Source organism: Drosophila mojavensis, unplaced genomic scaffold (genome assembly GCF_018153725.1).
Source record: "Drosophila mojavensis isolate 15081-1352.22 unplaced genomic scaffold, ASM1815372v1 contig_81, whole genome shotgun sequence".
NCBI lineage: Eukaryota > Metazoa > Arthropoda > Insecta > Diptera > Drosophilidae > Drosophila > Drosophila mojavensis.
The window spans coordinates 1,323,233-1,339,519 of NW_025318907.1; the positions used below are offsets into that span (position 1 = coordinate 1,323,233).

At 38.3% G+C, this 16,287-nt stretch overlaps 1 long non-coding RNA gene across 1 annotated transcript; it reads left to right on the forward strand.

The window, feature by feature from the left end:
- Positions 1–242: 242 nt before the first annotated feature.
- LOC122757784 lies at positions 243–1,255 on the forward strand. Its single transcript, XR_006357936.1, has 2 exons — positions 243–588; positions 722–1,255. It is a non-coding gene; the product is annotated as an uncharacterized LOC122757784 (long non-coding RNA).
- Positions 1,256–16,287: the final 15,032 nt, after the last annotated feature.

Genomic DNA, 16,287 nt, shown 5'->3' on the forward strand with positions numbered 1-16,287 from the left:
AGCCGACAATTATAATTCATAATTTGTATGGGAAAATGTGAAATGTGAAAATACAAATAAATTGAATTTATTGATTTGCAAAATAGGAAAAATGTTTTTATATGAATTTAATAGAGGTATATTGTGATAAACAGTAAATATATATGTATATAAAAATATTATATATTTTGAAATTACGGCCACTTAAAGAACCTGGCATTGCCCCCTACTCTACTGGGTATATGAAATATAGCCATATCGCCTCAGCCTCGCAAGCCTCTCAAGTGTGCAGCTTGGCGAGCTGCTGATTTGATTACATTTACACACATCCGACAGTTTTCTGGTTTGGCAAAGGCAACTGTTTTCCTCAAAAGTGCGCGGCGAAATTTTCTTGTCAACACTTGCCATGGGCTGAGAGAGAGAGACTGAGAGAGAGAGAGAGGGAGAGTTAAATAACACGCTCTGAACCGGGATCAGGAAAGGAGTCTTTGTCGAGGTCGGAGTCGGTGTCGGGGGTCAGCGACAACAATAGCAGCTTGTTGTAGCTTGGCTTTGCCATGACAGCCAAACAGTTGGCATGCGAGGCGTGGCGAGGCGAGGCGCGGTGAGGTGAGACTTTGGCACGGAGCTGCCTGCCCTGGCTATTCCTAGCGTAGCCCGGTTGGCCACGCGCCAGCAGGCCAAGTCGAAGAAGTCTTTGTCTGCTGCCAATTGAATTGAAACTTTATTTTTATATCTACAGCAGCAACAACAACGCTGCTGCCGACCCCCAGGTTAGCCCATAATAATATTAGTGATTGGTATGTGCAGCAGTTTGATAATGAAGCCGAGGAAGCCCATTATGAGGAAGCCGATTGTGATGGCCAGCACGGAGCGCTGGAACTCCTGGCGATCCGGTTTCGTGCAGCGCTTGATCATAAGCAACGACTCCTTGACGAAGCTCAGCAGCGGCAGCAGCGGCAGCAGCAGGAGCATCAACTGATTCCACACCAGGTGCGTGTACTTGGCAGTCCAGCGTAAATTGGGCGACAGATCTGGCAGTAGCTTGGCTAGCCTGGGAGCACAGTGTTCAGCATAGTTAGTTGCTTGGACTGGCATTACCTACCCGGTCTTTCGTTTCTTTCTTGGTGCCCGACGACGACGCTGTAAACGCTGATCCATTTAAACTTCTGTCGTTACTTTTCTGTTGAACTTGTTGTATGTGCTACAAAGCAATGCCTGCTCTGAATTTCTTAGTCGGAATTAACATGCCCCGCCCTTTATGATGGAACTCAAATCTGTCGACGGTTTCTTTCTTTTCTAACTTTTCTCATTACAAAAGTTTTACCATTGCCCCAACGGCATTCGCCCCGCCTCGCCGCCCCTCTGCCACCACTCCGCCACTTGGCAAATACATGAGAAGGGTTACTCAGGCGACAATTTGACTATTTTCCAGCCGGCAACTGCATCTGCAAAGCGCGTTTTAACATTCTAAATAGATTTCTCAAGCGACACGACAAGGCTCAGTCAAACAGTCTGATTCAATTGTAGTCCGAATTTCGTGAGCTAGGCTTGATAAAGTTTTATTTTAGCTAAAAGCAATTAAGAAATGATTTCAAGTATGTGATGAAACTGTTATTAATTGCATGTGGATAGTGGAAATATTTATATGCCTGGCGTAAGAGCTTTGAGTGAAATTTATTAATGATACTCTTAGAGTGCATAGCTTATTTTGCTGCAGTTCCTTATGTTACACAAATATTTGGATTGCACTGGCTTGTGTTGAGCTACGGCATATGAGTTAAAACTACTTATTGAGAATTTATATTTTCGCTCTGAGTATCATAAGGTAGATGGCAAATGCTCAGAGTTGCTCAAATAACCAGATGAAAGAGCTACAAAATCTAGTGAGAGCCAGAAAGCTACGAATTTGATTTAAAATCAATGAAAATAATCAAACAATGGACAAAGGTACTTCAGTCTAAAATAAAATATTTAACTCTTGTTTTAGTATTAAATAGGTGTCAAATTTTGTTTCGTCGCATTCTCCTTTAATTTATATCAAATTAAGTTTCTAACTAATTATTTGGAATTAATTCTTTGTCACAATAAATAAATAAATAAATAATATGAAGAAATATTTTTTTATTTATTTTTATTTATTATTACATACATTATATATGTAAAAATGGGAATAGTTTTTCTTTGTTTTTTACTTATTTTTAAGAAATTGTTATTAAATCGTTAATTTTAATTGAAAAAGTTTTTTGCCATTCATAATTTATATATTAAACTACTCATTTTTTAAGATTTTAAAGAAATATGAAATATTTTCAGGTGATTCGTTTAAGTGTTATAAATTATGATAAGCACTGTATATAATACTAAAAAAAAAAAGGTTATTCATAAAACCCTTAAGGAACTGAACTCACAAATACACGCATTTTATTTCATCAAGTTACTAATATCTGCTTATATAACAGCCTCTGTCTATTGCCGTGGTTACCAATCACACGATGTGTAATTAGAGCATAGTACCAAAGGAGTTTACTTATGTCTCTCTACACGACGTATACAAATTTCTACAAATTCCTCCCCTTTCTAGTCTCCCGCACTTGACGGCATCAGAAGATAGCCATGATTAGCATGCTCATGCTTAAACATTATATTAATAAAGTTCATAAAGCTGATCTCAATTGCAACTTAATTCTTATTCAATTCTATTTCTCTTCTAATATATGCCAGCATTCGCATTTAAATGTATTACAAATCAACCATAAAATAATGAGGTCGAATCCAAACTAGATACCAATACCAATGTACGAGCATTACCATCGAAATAAATCAAAATTTACTCCAGTCAATGGGGAGCATTTTCGGTTTAGCTTGCAGCCATAGCTCAGCAATCGATCGATCTCGGCTTAACCCCAATTAGGCTCCGAGTAAACAGTTTAACAAAGTTGCTTAGCATCGAATGGATAATTGTAAATTGTAAAGCCTGAATATTACATAAATTGCAATTCGGTCGCATTGCTGATGCTGTGGCTAGACTCAAGCAGTCGCTGGAGCTAAGTACACAGCGAACATGCACCGCCGATGTAGCTGTGTGTGGGTGGTGCGGCTGGAGCCTAGATTACACACTTAATCAAACTTTATGCAAAGCTGCCGAGCCACCCACAAAATTTTCAGCAATTTTCTGGCGTTGCACACGCACAGCTACAAATGATAAATAAAGCGAGCGGGAAGAGGGGGAGTGCGAGACAGTGGAAGATGGGAACAGAGAGAGAGAGACAAACGGACAGAGGTCTTAAATGCTGCAATTTGTTTTGCTGCCGAATCGTTGCTGTCTTCACTCCAAGCTTAACCAAATGCAGAGAGTCATGTAGCGCCGCCAGCTCCATTTCCAAAAATGTTGCAAGTGCTGCTGCTGCTCCTGCTACTGCTGCTGCTACTGCTGCCGTTTGACATCCTTGGCTGGCTCGGTTGAGCTCCCAGGACAATTCACTGCGAAATTGCTAGACAAAACTGTGGCGCACAAGGCGGCCGGAATGGCAGCAACTCGGCTCGTTATGTGTTGTGTATGCTGCAATACACACACACACACACACACACACACATACATACTGTCAGGCTCCACACGCAGCAGTTCCATCGGCTCAATCGGCTTCATCTCTGCATGGGCTATACGCAACAAGCACAATCACACGCACACACACACACACACACACACACTAAGGTTGGTATTGTATGCACGCTACGTTATGAATGTGTGCGTGTGTCGGGATTTCATCGTCGCCATTGAGATTGAAAAATGTTAAAAAATTGCTTTTAAATGCCGCAAAATACAATTTATTATTCAACAGAGGCAAACGCCAAACATTGGCACAATGTCTGCCCAGGGACCACAGTAATGGGCGTGGGGGCGTGTGGAGTGGGGGGCGTAAGCGTGCCTGTGGCTGCAGATGAGACAGTGGCTGAGGCGTGACAGTGACTCGCACTATATATGTATCTATGTATGTGTGTATATGTATGGCAGTGGCGTAGCAAAGCTCAACTGTGTATGTGTGTGTGTTGGCTGCTTGGCAGTAAATTCAAATAAAGCAGAGACAAATACAGGGACAAACATGCACACACAGAGACACACGCACACAGAATCGAAATGGCAAGCATTGTATCTGCAGTTGTTTTGTTTATTACGCATACGCACTGTGTATCGCAGCCAGATACGCTTCTTGGCCAACCCAGCTGGGCCAGCCCAGCTTGGAGCTAAGCAGCAGAAAAGCCTTTGGCTCTGGCATCTGGAGCTTAGTGTCAAATCGTAAAGAATGTCAACGTCTTTAAGGATAATTATGAAAAATCTGGAAGGACAAATATTCGAAAATCAACAAAATATTTATCAACATTTATTCATTCAAATATTTTTATTTATTTAAAATATTTGAAAAACATTCGGCAAACTATTAAGGTTATGCGTAAACAGTTTAATTATTTATAATAAATAAAGGCTTAGAAACTTTTGGTTTTTGTGCTTGCTTAGACTTGGAAGAAAAATAGTTTCTTTGCGCTTGGCTTAACTTTTGGTTTTTGTGAACTTACAACTTCTGTAAGGCCATACTTTTGCTATAGACTGTGTGGAGACAGCTCATCCTTTGATCTCATCAATTGCCAATATCTTAGTGTGGGCAAACTTAAACTGTAAAACTTTCCAATAATTCATACAAATTTACGGCCAGCTTATCATTGCGCCCACTCGGCCACCCACAGAGAGAGACACAAATACACAAGTACGGCGAATTTATTAACAACAGAGCTGGGCGCAAATGATTTAATTAAATTTATTTGCGCGCTAATGCCATTTGCCACAATGCCGCTGGGGCCAGCTGCTAACATCAAAAGACAGTGGAAATTAATCAGGCGCGCACACACAGCTGCGGCCACGCCCACGCCCACATGGCCAGCCCCTGTGGCACATATAATTGCATTAATTTATGTGTAAAAGCCACAGGAATTAAAAATAATAATATGTAATATGTATAATCAAAATATTCCAAATGTTCAGCCCAGACTCCCAAAAACTTTCAATATGAATTTCGTGCCAGCTGTCAAGCGATGGTAGGATGGGGGTGGGGGTTGCTTCTGGGGCCGGGTGGAGTCCTGCCGGATGTCGGTTGGTGATGAAGGGGCCTCAGGCTGTAAGCTGCTAAACAGTTGAAAGACTAATTTTCACATTTGAGCTGTAAACTCGTCCTGGCACCACCCGGCACCACCGGGCACCACCCAGCACCACCCAGCGCTGTAAATGCGTGGCTAATGCGTTGCGGACTATCATTTGGCTGAGGTCTGGGGGCGTTGGCCGTTTGGACGGCTGGGGCGTTTTAGGCGTTCAGGGCGTGGCTGGCCAGCCAATTTCATGGTTAAATGATTCAGAAACAGAATTACAAAATTAGTCGGCCCGTTAACACAATGTAATTAACTTTTGCGCGACCGCTCGGTCCCTCTCAATATATTTGATATTTATTTACCCGGGCCCCAATGCCCCCCGGGGTGCACTTTGGCCGCGTTCCCAGCCGCATCCCGTTGACAACTTTGCAAATATAGAACATCTAGCTTGCGTTACCAATTACCCAATTTCTATCCATATCTCTCCACTCTCCCCACTCTCGAGCACACTTCAGCAGTCGAGCGACCAACGCTCTGTTCAAAGGCAATTTGAAACAAATTTTATTGCAAAAGTTTCGAGCACATGGAAAATGGTTCAAGTGCCCCAAACAGTTGCACTTGGCGCGTGCCTGCGCCTCGGCTGCTGTCACAATTAGCCTGGCCCGAAAGTATGCAAGTGTCCCGTTTCGAGAAGCAAGACAGACGCAATCATAAAATACCATTTAATGGGCGTGGCACATTAAAGTGACATTTTCGTTTTACAGCATTCAGCAGGTAATTGAGGAGATATATGTAGATGTCAACATGCGAACGATTTGTTGTGATATAACTTAATTTAAGAATTAATATCAATATTTAATAAATACAAAAAAAGTAAAAATATATATTAAATATTTTAAATATAATATAATAATAATATACAAATTAATATTTTATATTAATAAAATATGTAGAATATTTATATTGACTATTTTTATTATTTATAATATATGTAAAAAATATATATATTGAATATTTGTAATATAAAATAATACTACAACATTTAATATACATATATTGAGATTATATAAAAAAATATGTATATAAAAAAATTATAATAATATGATTTTCAGCCACCAAGCAAAATAATACAAAATAAACCTAAAATTTTATTAATAAAAATAATTTATAAAAATATATTTATGTCAAATATTGCTTTTAATAAAAATAAAAGATACTTTTAAACTTTTAAAAGTGCATAAAAAAATACTAAAGTCTATCGGAGCATAAACAATTGTATATAACAATGTATATAAGATATACTTTATATTTACAAATACTACAAATAATAAATATATAAATAAATGATTAATAATAAAATACCATCATCAATGCAAATCTTATTTAAAGAAAATAACCAAATTCTAGGCCAGCCCCAAGAGACTTACCAAAAGTAGATAAAAAACATTTAACTACTTATATACCAAAAGGCACATAGATATATCTGTACACACACACACGCACACACACACACACACACATACATAGCTGAGTACATAGTAACTGGTGTGTTGTCCAAGCTTGGCTGCACTGCCAAATCAAACCTCGAAAAACCTGCGCAATGATTGCTAAAAAGAAGAAAGAACAACTATTGCCAGGCACTGCCATTACCAATTTTTGCGCTTAACGCTTCACTGAACAAATCACTGGGAGACTGAACAACTCCGATATGTGGCGATGCCGAGCGAGAGGGGGCGGACGGTGGTTGTACTGGGGAGGCGTGTGCTTTTGCCGTTTTCCGTTCCCGCTTATGCCATCAGCATGTCATCATGGCAAAATCAGACGACATGCAACATTGCATAAAGATTTGTCACAGCTAAAGCTCCCAAAATGCAATGCAAGACAGTCGACATCGACAACACGCAGTGACTGCCAGTTCGAACCGAGCGGATAGAGATGGATATAGACACAGCCACTCGGATAGAGATGGCGATAGAGATATACATATACAACTAGAGACGGAGACAGAGGAGGAGACAGAGACGAAGACGGCGGCGGAGATGTGGCTGGCGACACACCAAGCTTTGAGCTCAAATCGCATTTTCGCATGTTGAATTTCGACAAACAACAACATGCAGAAACTGAAGCTGAAGCTGAAGCTGGCACTGATGTCGATGTCGATGCCGATGCCGATGCCAATGCCGATGCTGAAGCTGATGCCGATGTGGATGTACATGCTGCCACAGAGTAGTTACACGAGGGCAGACCAAAAATAATGATAATATGCATAAACATTATAAAATTTTATACTAATAAATGACAGGTAAATCAAGTTTTAAAAAAATATATACATAATATCAACTTACAACTTAAAAGTTAATAAAACTTAATAAAAATCTTCAAAAAAAATTGGTTATTAAAATTTAAATATTAAGTTTATTTAAATATTATTAAATATGATATATAACAAGAATTAAAATAAATTTAACGTTATTTTCTAGCATGAAATAAGGCATACACAACATATTTTTTCAACAGTTTATTATATTTATTCAATTTGAAAGCATTATTATGATTTAATTTTTATCAGCAAATTTTTTAAAAGATATATTTATTATTTTTATTATTGTTTTTTTTTTTTTTTTTTTTCATTATTTATAAATATATTCGGAAATATCAACTTCACATATTTTTATTTTTTTTTTTTTTTTTTTTTTATTAATTTAATGTTTAATTAATGAATTTTAATTAATGTTTTTAAAAATATTGTTTCACGATGTCTCTATATAAGTGTCTCTCACTCACACTCTCAGAAGAACTTGTGAGAGGAACCGATTGTATCAGTTCTTCAATGAGTTCGCTCATTGTGCAAACGTCAATCGTACCATCGCGAGCCACCTTTCGTACCACCCTCGTTGCACTAACTGAGCTAAGCGGCAGCAACTTGCAGCAAATTCAATTTCGTGCAGCTCGATTGCATTGCGGCACATTGGCCAGCAGTCTGTGTGAAATTGTATATATATGTGTTTATGTGTGTGTTTCTCTCTGTGTGTGTATGTGTGTGTGTGTGTGTGCGAGTGCTATTGCTGGCTGCTGGCTGCTGCTCAATCGATTCGCATTGCATTTCAATATATAAATATTTATACACAAGTAAATTTGCTCACAGCTGAGCAACGTGCTACTCGCAGTCGCTTCCGCAGTCGCCGTCGCAGTCGCCATTGACAAACTCCAAATGAAGATATATGAGGCTAACAGGCTGAGTGAGTAATGCCAATTGCCGAATCTTGAATACCGAGTCAGCGAGTCCCAAGCTCCGAGCAGTCAGCGATTGCTTCTAGCTGCTACGTAAATCGTTTAGTTTCGCATTTGTTTTGCTTTGCTGCTGTCGCTGTCTCTGTCTCTGCCTCTGCCTGTCTCTCTGCCTTTGCCTAATTCTTTTTATTAACAGCGTCTATCCGGGCATTTGATGTGGCTGCCGTGCGGCTCGTAGAGACATATATATAAATCATGGCTAAGCCTTTATGACATATGCTAAAATTTAACAGCCTGGCAACCAGGCAGCCAGGCGCCCAGCCCAGCCCAGCCCAGCCGGGCTCAGTCCATTTTCGGTCCATGACAACCCATTTTCATCGTCATTGCCGTCTGCACCTTTGTGAGCAGATGACGGGCGGCCAGGTCGCGTTTTTGTGTTTGGTGTTTTTGGTGTTTTTGGCCAACGCGTGACAAAATGATTAAACGGTTAGCCCGAGCCACACAGTCAGAGTCACCGAGCCGGCATGTGGCACGGGGCGACGTTGTTGCCACCGTTTTAGATGGTCAGATCAGCAGGATGAGGAGCAGGAGGTAGCTGTGGCAGCTACCGTTGCCACCGGCACACTTTTCCCCATTGTTCGGCAATGACTGTGCAAAATTGCTGATGATGATAACGATGTGATTAGATGAGTGGTTATTTGGTCGACACTGAGAACTGAGAGCCGCTAGCTGGAGTGTGCGGGAGCGGCTGGGTGAGAGTGGGTTGCCAGCTGCCAGCTGCCTGTCGCCTGTTGCCTGTTGCCTGTTGCCTGGCTGCCTGAAGTACAGCTACTAAGTAGCGCATTCAAAATTTTTGAAGTGGATAAAACACGCTGGCACTTTTACGGAATATTTAATAGATAATTTCGGGACAATGTAGAAGATTCTAAACGAGTAGGTTGACAGAGCTAATGTGTCATATGGCAAGCAGAGGAGCCTTCAAAGTATTTAATAATGCTTATATAGTATATGATCATATGGTGATGTAATGATATAAAGTAAGCTAAAGAAGATAATAAAGTGTAGCTTTATTAATTAAATAAATTTATGATAATATGTGCTTATATATAAATATATTTAAGAGAACATGTAGCATTTAAACAATAAACAAATGTATCTATTATATTTAATAATACTCTACATATTATGATTTATTAGTTAGTAAATACATTTTAAATTAAATTTAAATTTATATATAATGCATTTTTTATTTTATTTTCTTTTTCTATGTATTTAAATGATTATTATTATTATTATTATTTTTATTTTTATTTTTTTTTATTTATTTATTAATTTTTTTTTTTTTTTTTATTTATTTATTTTTTTTTTATAAAATATGAAAAAGCATTTGATGAAATCAGATATAAAAACGTAATGCTAACAATAAAATAAACTAATCCAAGATATAAAAAAAAAACCCAAAAATCCTTCTATATAGTATTTCCGTCTCGACATGTTTAGGAAAATAGGAAAAGCATTCAATTATATATTTTCAAATATAATCACTCGCTTGCATTAATTTCGTGCAGTCCAAACATCAACAACTTATTAGCATAAATTCGCAATTTCATGCAAGCCGTGAATTCCGCTTGTAAAATTCAATTAGCTATGTCATTTGGTCAGGTGGCACAGTCCATGCACCGTGTGGGTCTCTTCGGGCAATGCAATTCGCCTGGCGCAGAAATCACTTAACATTTTTCATATGCTAATTGCGAGCTATAAATTTCCGGTTAGGCGATAAATCGTTCAAGTTTGCCGCCGGCTTAACGTGCTCATAAAAACTAACATGCTGTGCCACGTGCTCGTGCTGCATTACCTATGAGGCTTCCAAAGCCCACAAAGTGCCTGGCTGGCGTGCTTATTAGGCAACTGTTTAAGCTGGGCCCTGCCAGGGCAGCCAGAGGAGCCAACGGCTCCAGAGACCTGACCTGGCCGGGCTGCTCTCTGCCTGCGACTGCCGGGCGCAGCCGAAACTATAGACAGACAATTTCCTTATGAAATGAAAATAAACATGACATTTCTAGGTTTATGTACTTTTGTGCAGCAGCTGTGTCTTTGACTCTGACTTGCCACCGAAACGGAGTGGAGTGAAGGCAAGGCAAAGAAAGGCATGGAGCGGCTGCTGCTGGCTGCTGGCTGCTTAGGCCAAAAACCCGTTACCCCTGCCAACGCTGGCATGTCCTGACTTGGCTGTGACTGCTATAAAATGTCATCTTTTATTATGGCAAGGCTCAACTGGCGCAGACTGCGCCTAGACTAAGGCGCCCCAGACTCCAACAACTACTCAACTCTTTATGCCGCTCTCTCTCTCTCTCTCCCTCCCTATCTATCTCTCTCTTTCTGTGTGTGTGTGTGATAGTGGCAAACAATGCTGTGCACTGTGCCACGCCCCATGCTCGACTATGACTGCGGCTGCCTCTATACCCAGTTTATACGCTTCGCTACACATTGCTCCCGGCTTCATGCTGTGAGTTTCATTTCCGGTGCGACATTTTGTTGCAAAACTTTATTTTCAATTTGTGCACATATTACACAGCTTGCCACGCCCAGCACTCGAACGCAGCCCAGCCCTGTCCAGCCCATCCCAGTCCCGGATCCATCCGTTTTGTCTGTGTGGCCCACTTATCTGGCTTTTGTTTTTATTTTTAGTGTAATTGTTCTATTTTTGCCATCGCAATTTCTTCAACCCACCCTCGCCTCCCGCCTCCCGCCTCTAGCCCCTCTCCGCTCGCCTCTCGCTGCATGTGTCCATGCTACTTATCATCTGTGGTGGGTACGCTCGGACCATTCGCTCCGTTCGGTCTTCAGGCTCATGCTGTTGATTATTATTACAAGCATTATGACCGGATTTAACTGGCGGCAGCAACGTCTGCGCCAGCTGCTGGTAATGAAATTAGTTTGTCACTCACGGCCAGGAACTGGAACTGGCCCAATCCGACCCTGAAGTCCGCCCGCCCCCGTCCCCACGTAAGATGCCTCAATCCAGCCTGTTTATGTTGCACAGCCATTTGGTCTATCTGCAACATAATCATCATCCAGATCATCATCATCATCATCATCATCAGAATCCGAATCATCCTCGTGTTCATAAGCAGCAGTTTCCTATTTTGATTGCACTGAGTTTTCAGGTCAAGTGCGCATCCGCCTCCTCTCAGCGCGCTGCTTGTTTTATTGAATTTCATTTTAATGTGGTTTTTATTGTTTAGACATGCACTTCAACATGATTTAGTTGAGTTAGCTGGACCCAAGCTGGCACAGATTTGCATGCAAATTGACTTTCACTTTGCTCCAAATGTGCTTCGAAAAGAAAACTCCAATCTATATTCTGTGCGTGTAATGGCTTGAAGTATGAAATAACCTATGTTTAATGCTCATTCTTAGCTAACTTGGCTTAGACTGACTATTCAAATTTAGAGAGCGAAATATATATGAAAGCAATTATATATGAAACTATGAATAATTCAAGATTTGCATTCATTTAAAAAAGATCCCTAATAAAATATATGGAATATATTGGGCTTATATAGATTTTTATTTTAGCTTTCTTTAGGCATTCCTTTTATCATATTAAATCCCATCGTTGATAATGTCATCATCGCCCTTCGACGCTCACTGACATCTACACCAATTAATCAATTCCTAATCAAGTTCTAGCCATATTGAAAATCAAATGCCATCATATTACATAGATTAAGCATACGCCACGTATAGCAGAGAGATGCCTTGGCATGGCCTTTGTCAAAGCGGCTTACGTTAATCGAATTAAAACAAATGACCCGTCAATCCCGATTAATAAGCCGCTTTACCTGACCGCTGCGAAATTATGGAAATATTCTATTAAATATTGCGACACCCACATCAACGAAAATGTCAACCCTAATTTGTGAACAGAAATTATTATAAAAATACAAAAAAAAAAAAAAAAACCCAAAATGTCCAGCACAAAATCTAGGCAATCATCAAATTTGAGGACATCGCCGAAAACTTCTGAACTACTCAAGTGACCCATGAGTGCACGTAATCAATCAACTTTGATTAGTATTTGTGCGGGACGCATTTAATATAGACATATAGACAAAAGCCCCATGATGTTCTATCTCAAGCTAATCCGAAACTTTAGCCCGAACTTTTTCTTATGATTTTTGCTTTTGCTTTTTCTTTTGTTCTTTGGGTTGAGGCGATTTCTCTCCTTTCGCGTGGACAAAGACAAAAATCAATATGTCTTGATGTTAGATAAAAGTGAAATAAATTGTGTGGCTCGTAAAGCGAAAGTGTCAAATGGCCAGGCAAATGAAAAGTGAAGATGTATGATATTACTCGTAGGCCAAAAATAGTAATACATTTGGCATTCTGGCATTCTGGCGGAGGTCAAAGTGCGGGCCACATCAAGAGATTTGTATAAACGTTTTTTTGCCAGCTTTTTTCTCTGATGCGGCAGCTTTAAGACTCGTCCTCTGTGATGTACACGACTTTAATGCAGGGCAATAAATACTTTTGAAAGATAAATAAATCCCTGACACAAACACCAATCACTGTCAGATCTGGCACATATGTATTAATAGAGGGAGACCGAAAGATGGTAGAAACCGCATAGACCGAGCATCTCTAAGCAGCTTAAACCACAGCACACAATGCTTTAACATTCTAAACCGAACAAAAAAATGTCAAGAAAATGCCGGTGAACACAACAAGAACAACAACTACGAAAATCGGACAGAGGCATTTTTATCACACGTTGGCCATGCCAAGCGTAAATTACCCAATGAAACGAGTTGCCTGCTAAGCCAGAAGAAAAGAAAGAAAAACCAAGCCGAGATAGCAGACGCGATAGAGCAGTGCGAAAATCGAGCGAGTCGAGCTAAGAAGCCGGAGAGAAAACCTCAAAAAGTGAAAAGTTAGCAAAAGGCAATTGCAAATAAAATGGCAACAGCAAATGCCAAGCGGGCCAAGAAGGTGTGCAACGGAATTTAATTAACTGAGCTGTCAAACAAATAACCCATAGGTGGCAGCACCCCACAAGATGGACACGAATTGGTTAGCCTGGCCAGCAAGGACTGTCAGTTAAGCACATCAGCGGCCTGGTCAGCAGATCAGGCTGGTAGGGATTAACTTCACAGCGGAGAACTCGGGATGGCAGCAAAGCTTCTTTGAAAGTTTCACCACAGAATGTAAAAGATAATAAATTAACAAAGATAAAGCATAGAAATAATAATGCAAGTAAATATAATATATGTATAAATGACAAATATATACAAATGATGTATATATTAATCGATTTTTTAAATACATTTTTAAATATTTATATCTATACTTTTTAATTTATTTATTTATGTACTAAAATATGTACTTATATTTTTTTTAAGTATTTACTTATTGTTTATTTATTTATTGGTTATTTAAAATAGAGAAAGACAACAAAAATGTTGTTTTTTTTTTTTCAATAAATTTGTATTATTTAATAATTGTATTAAAATGTAATACAATTATTAAATATACGAATTTATTTAAAAAAAAAAAAAAAAGTTTTTTGTCTTTCTCTATTTTAAATAATTTTTTAATTTAATTTTTTATTTATTTATGAAGTATTCAATAATTAAAAAAGTTTTTACTTAATGTGCGAATTTCATTTACTTATATTTCTTTTTACTTTTACTTATACGATTCTTTATTTAATTTTTTTTTTTTTACTTGTTTACTAAATATATTTTTAATTATTTCTTTATATATTTTTTAATTTATTTTCCTTTTTTCTTAGTTTTATAGTTATAGTTTTATATTATAATTTATTTACATATTTTTTATCAATTAATTTATTTTTTATTTTAATGGCCCCTATGAAAGCTTATTGATTTTCATTTTCATTCTCAACTATTTGACTTCAACTTTAAGCTTGTTTCACCATAAAATGATCAAAAATAACAGCCAGTTGCCAGGTGTATTTATTTAATGGGATTAAAGAACATATACTCACGACTTTTATGGTCTACATCTTACATATATTGTAAGTTCTGCACGGCCTTTAACAGCTGCTGCAACTGCTTAACCAAACTTATCAGCGCTGGCCAATGCAAAGCTATCGAACTGAATAAGTCAATTTGGACACGCCTTTCGTGTCGCGAACTTTTATTAACTTGAGCGAGTGTGTGTGTACATATATGTGTGTGTGTGTTGTCAGTTGATATGTGTTGGTGATTGTATGATACTGATTGTTTACATTGCAGCTTTATTGAAAAAATGCCAACGAACTTTGCCTTTGGCTCTGGCTCTGGCTCCGGCGCTGTCTCTGGCATCAGCTGCAGCTGGCCGATGTGTGAGCTGATCCTGGTCAGGCCTGTGCGGCATGGAACCTCCTTTTCAATTGTACGACCAAAATCTCATTTTGTATGCAATCGAGCGTTGTACAATTTGATATGAGGCGGCGGCTTATCAATGGGCTCAAACATAAAAGCCTTCATTAAAACGTAAATATCAAATTTGCAACATTTATATTGCCACCTCCTCCCCCTCGTATGTGTGTGTGTGTTACTGTATCTCCAATCAAGTGCCGGTTTCAATTGCAGCCGCAATTACGCTAAACAAAATTACGTATTTGTAAAATAACCAAATGAAAAGCCAGCCAAAATTTGAGCATGTAAACTGAATATACACATGCACACACATATGTATTTGTATGTGTCGTTTATTTATTGTATTTATTTGACTGATTCGGTTTAAAAAGGCGAATAAAAATGTAAAATTTTAAATGCAGGCCGCAAGCAAATTACGCTTTGGGAAGCAAAGCAGCGGACGTTTCTGCTCCCTTTTTATATTGTTTTTCTTTTTTTCTCAATTCGAAAAATATTCCGCAAATTACAGAAAAATGCCAAAGCACAAAATGAAGCATAGAACATAACATAAAATGCATTGGAAATAAAACAAAACCATAAGCTGTAACTGCAAATAGTTGATGCTTAAAGTGAAATAAAAAAATAACTTGCATTAAATAATTGGAGCATTATTTTGCTTGTTTTTGTAGTCCAGCTGAATATGAACAAAAAATAATGAAAATGTAAAGTATTTGTCTAGTTTCATTTAAATTAAAATGCTTGGAATAAGCGCCCGCTTGGCTCACTCAAATTCTAATTCATATTGCAAAAGGCAGACTTATTCATTTTTTAGTCAAAGATAGCAGAAATTAATAAAAAAAATGCAAATATTTTGCATATTCGCATTATTTAATTTTAGAAAAATGAAAGCTAAAACTATATACTAAATAGTCGAAGGAAAGAAAGAAAATATATTGATTTTATTTTTATTCATTTTTATACTTTGACGAGAGATCAATATATTTCATTTTAGCCAAAATTAACTCAAAGAGAATTTAATTAAATTTATTTTGTAGGTCAATGAAAGATAACTAAAAAGAATATATATTGATGTCGAAATCTATTCTTAGTTCTAGAACTTGGAGTCAATACCCGGTTCAGTGGAACTGAACCTCCAAGTCTGCTTCCAGTTATAATGCTAGCAGATTTCTGGGCTGCAGTACCAAGACGTATGTAAATATGTAGCCTCTCGAGAGGTTCTCTCCAGACTTTGCTAATTTATTGCTACAATAGGAAATATAAAATTCCTCTCTAGTACATCATATTCCAAATATACTTTATACAATTCAATTTCCTAAGGCATACTCCATTTGTACAGCTAACAAATAAATCAAACTGGTGAGAGATAAATTCCTGCATTACTTGACCTTAAATATGGAATCAGCTTTGTGTTAAGAGGTACACTCCAAATTAATATCATAAGCTGCGAGAGTTCACTTAAGGACTTAAGCGACCTGTGCGAGCAATGCGAAAGGTAGTCCCGTGCTGCATTAACTAGTCTCCTGGCGCATTCACATTTGCACACACGCTCACA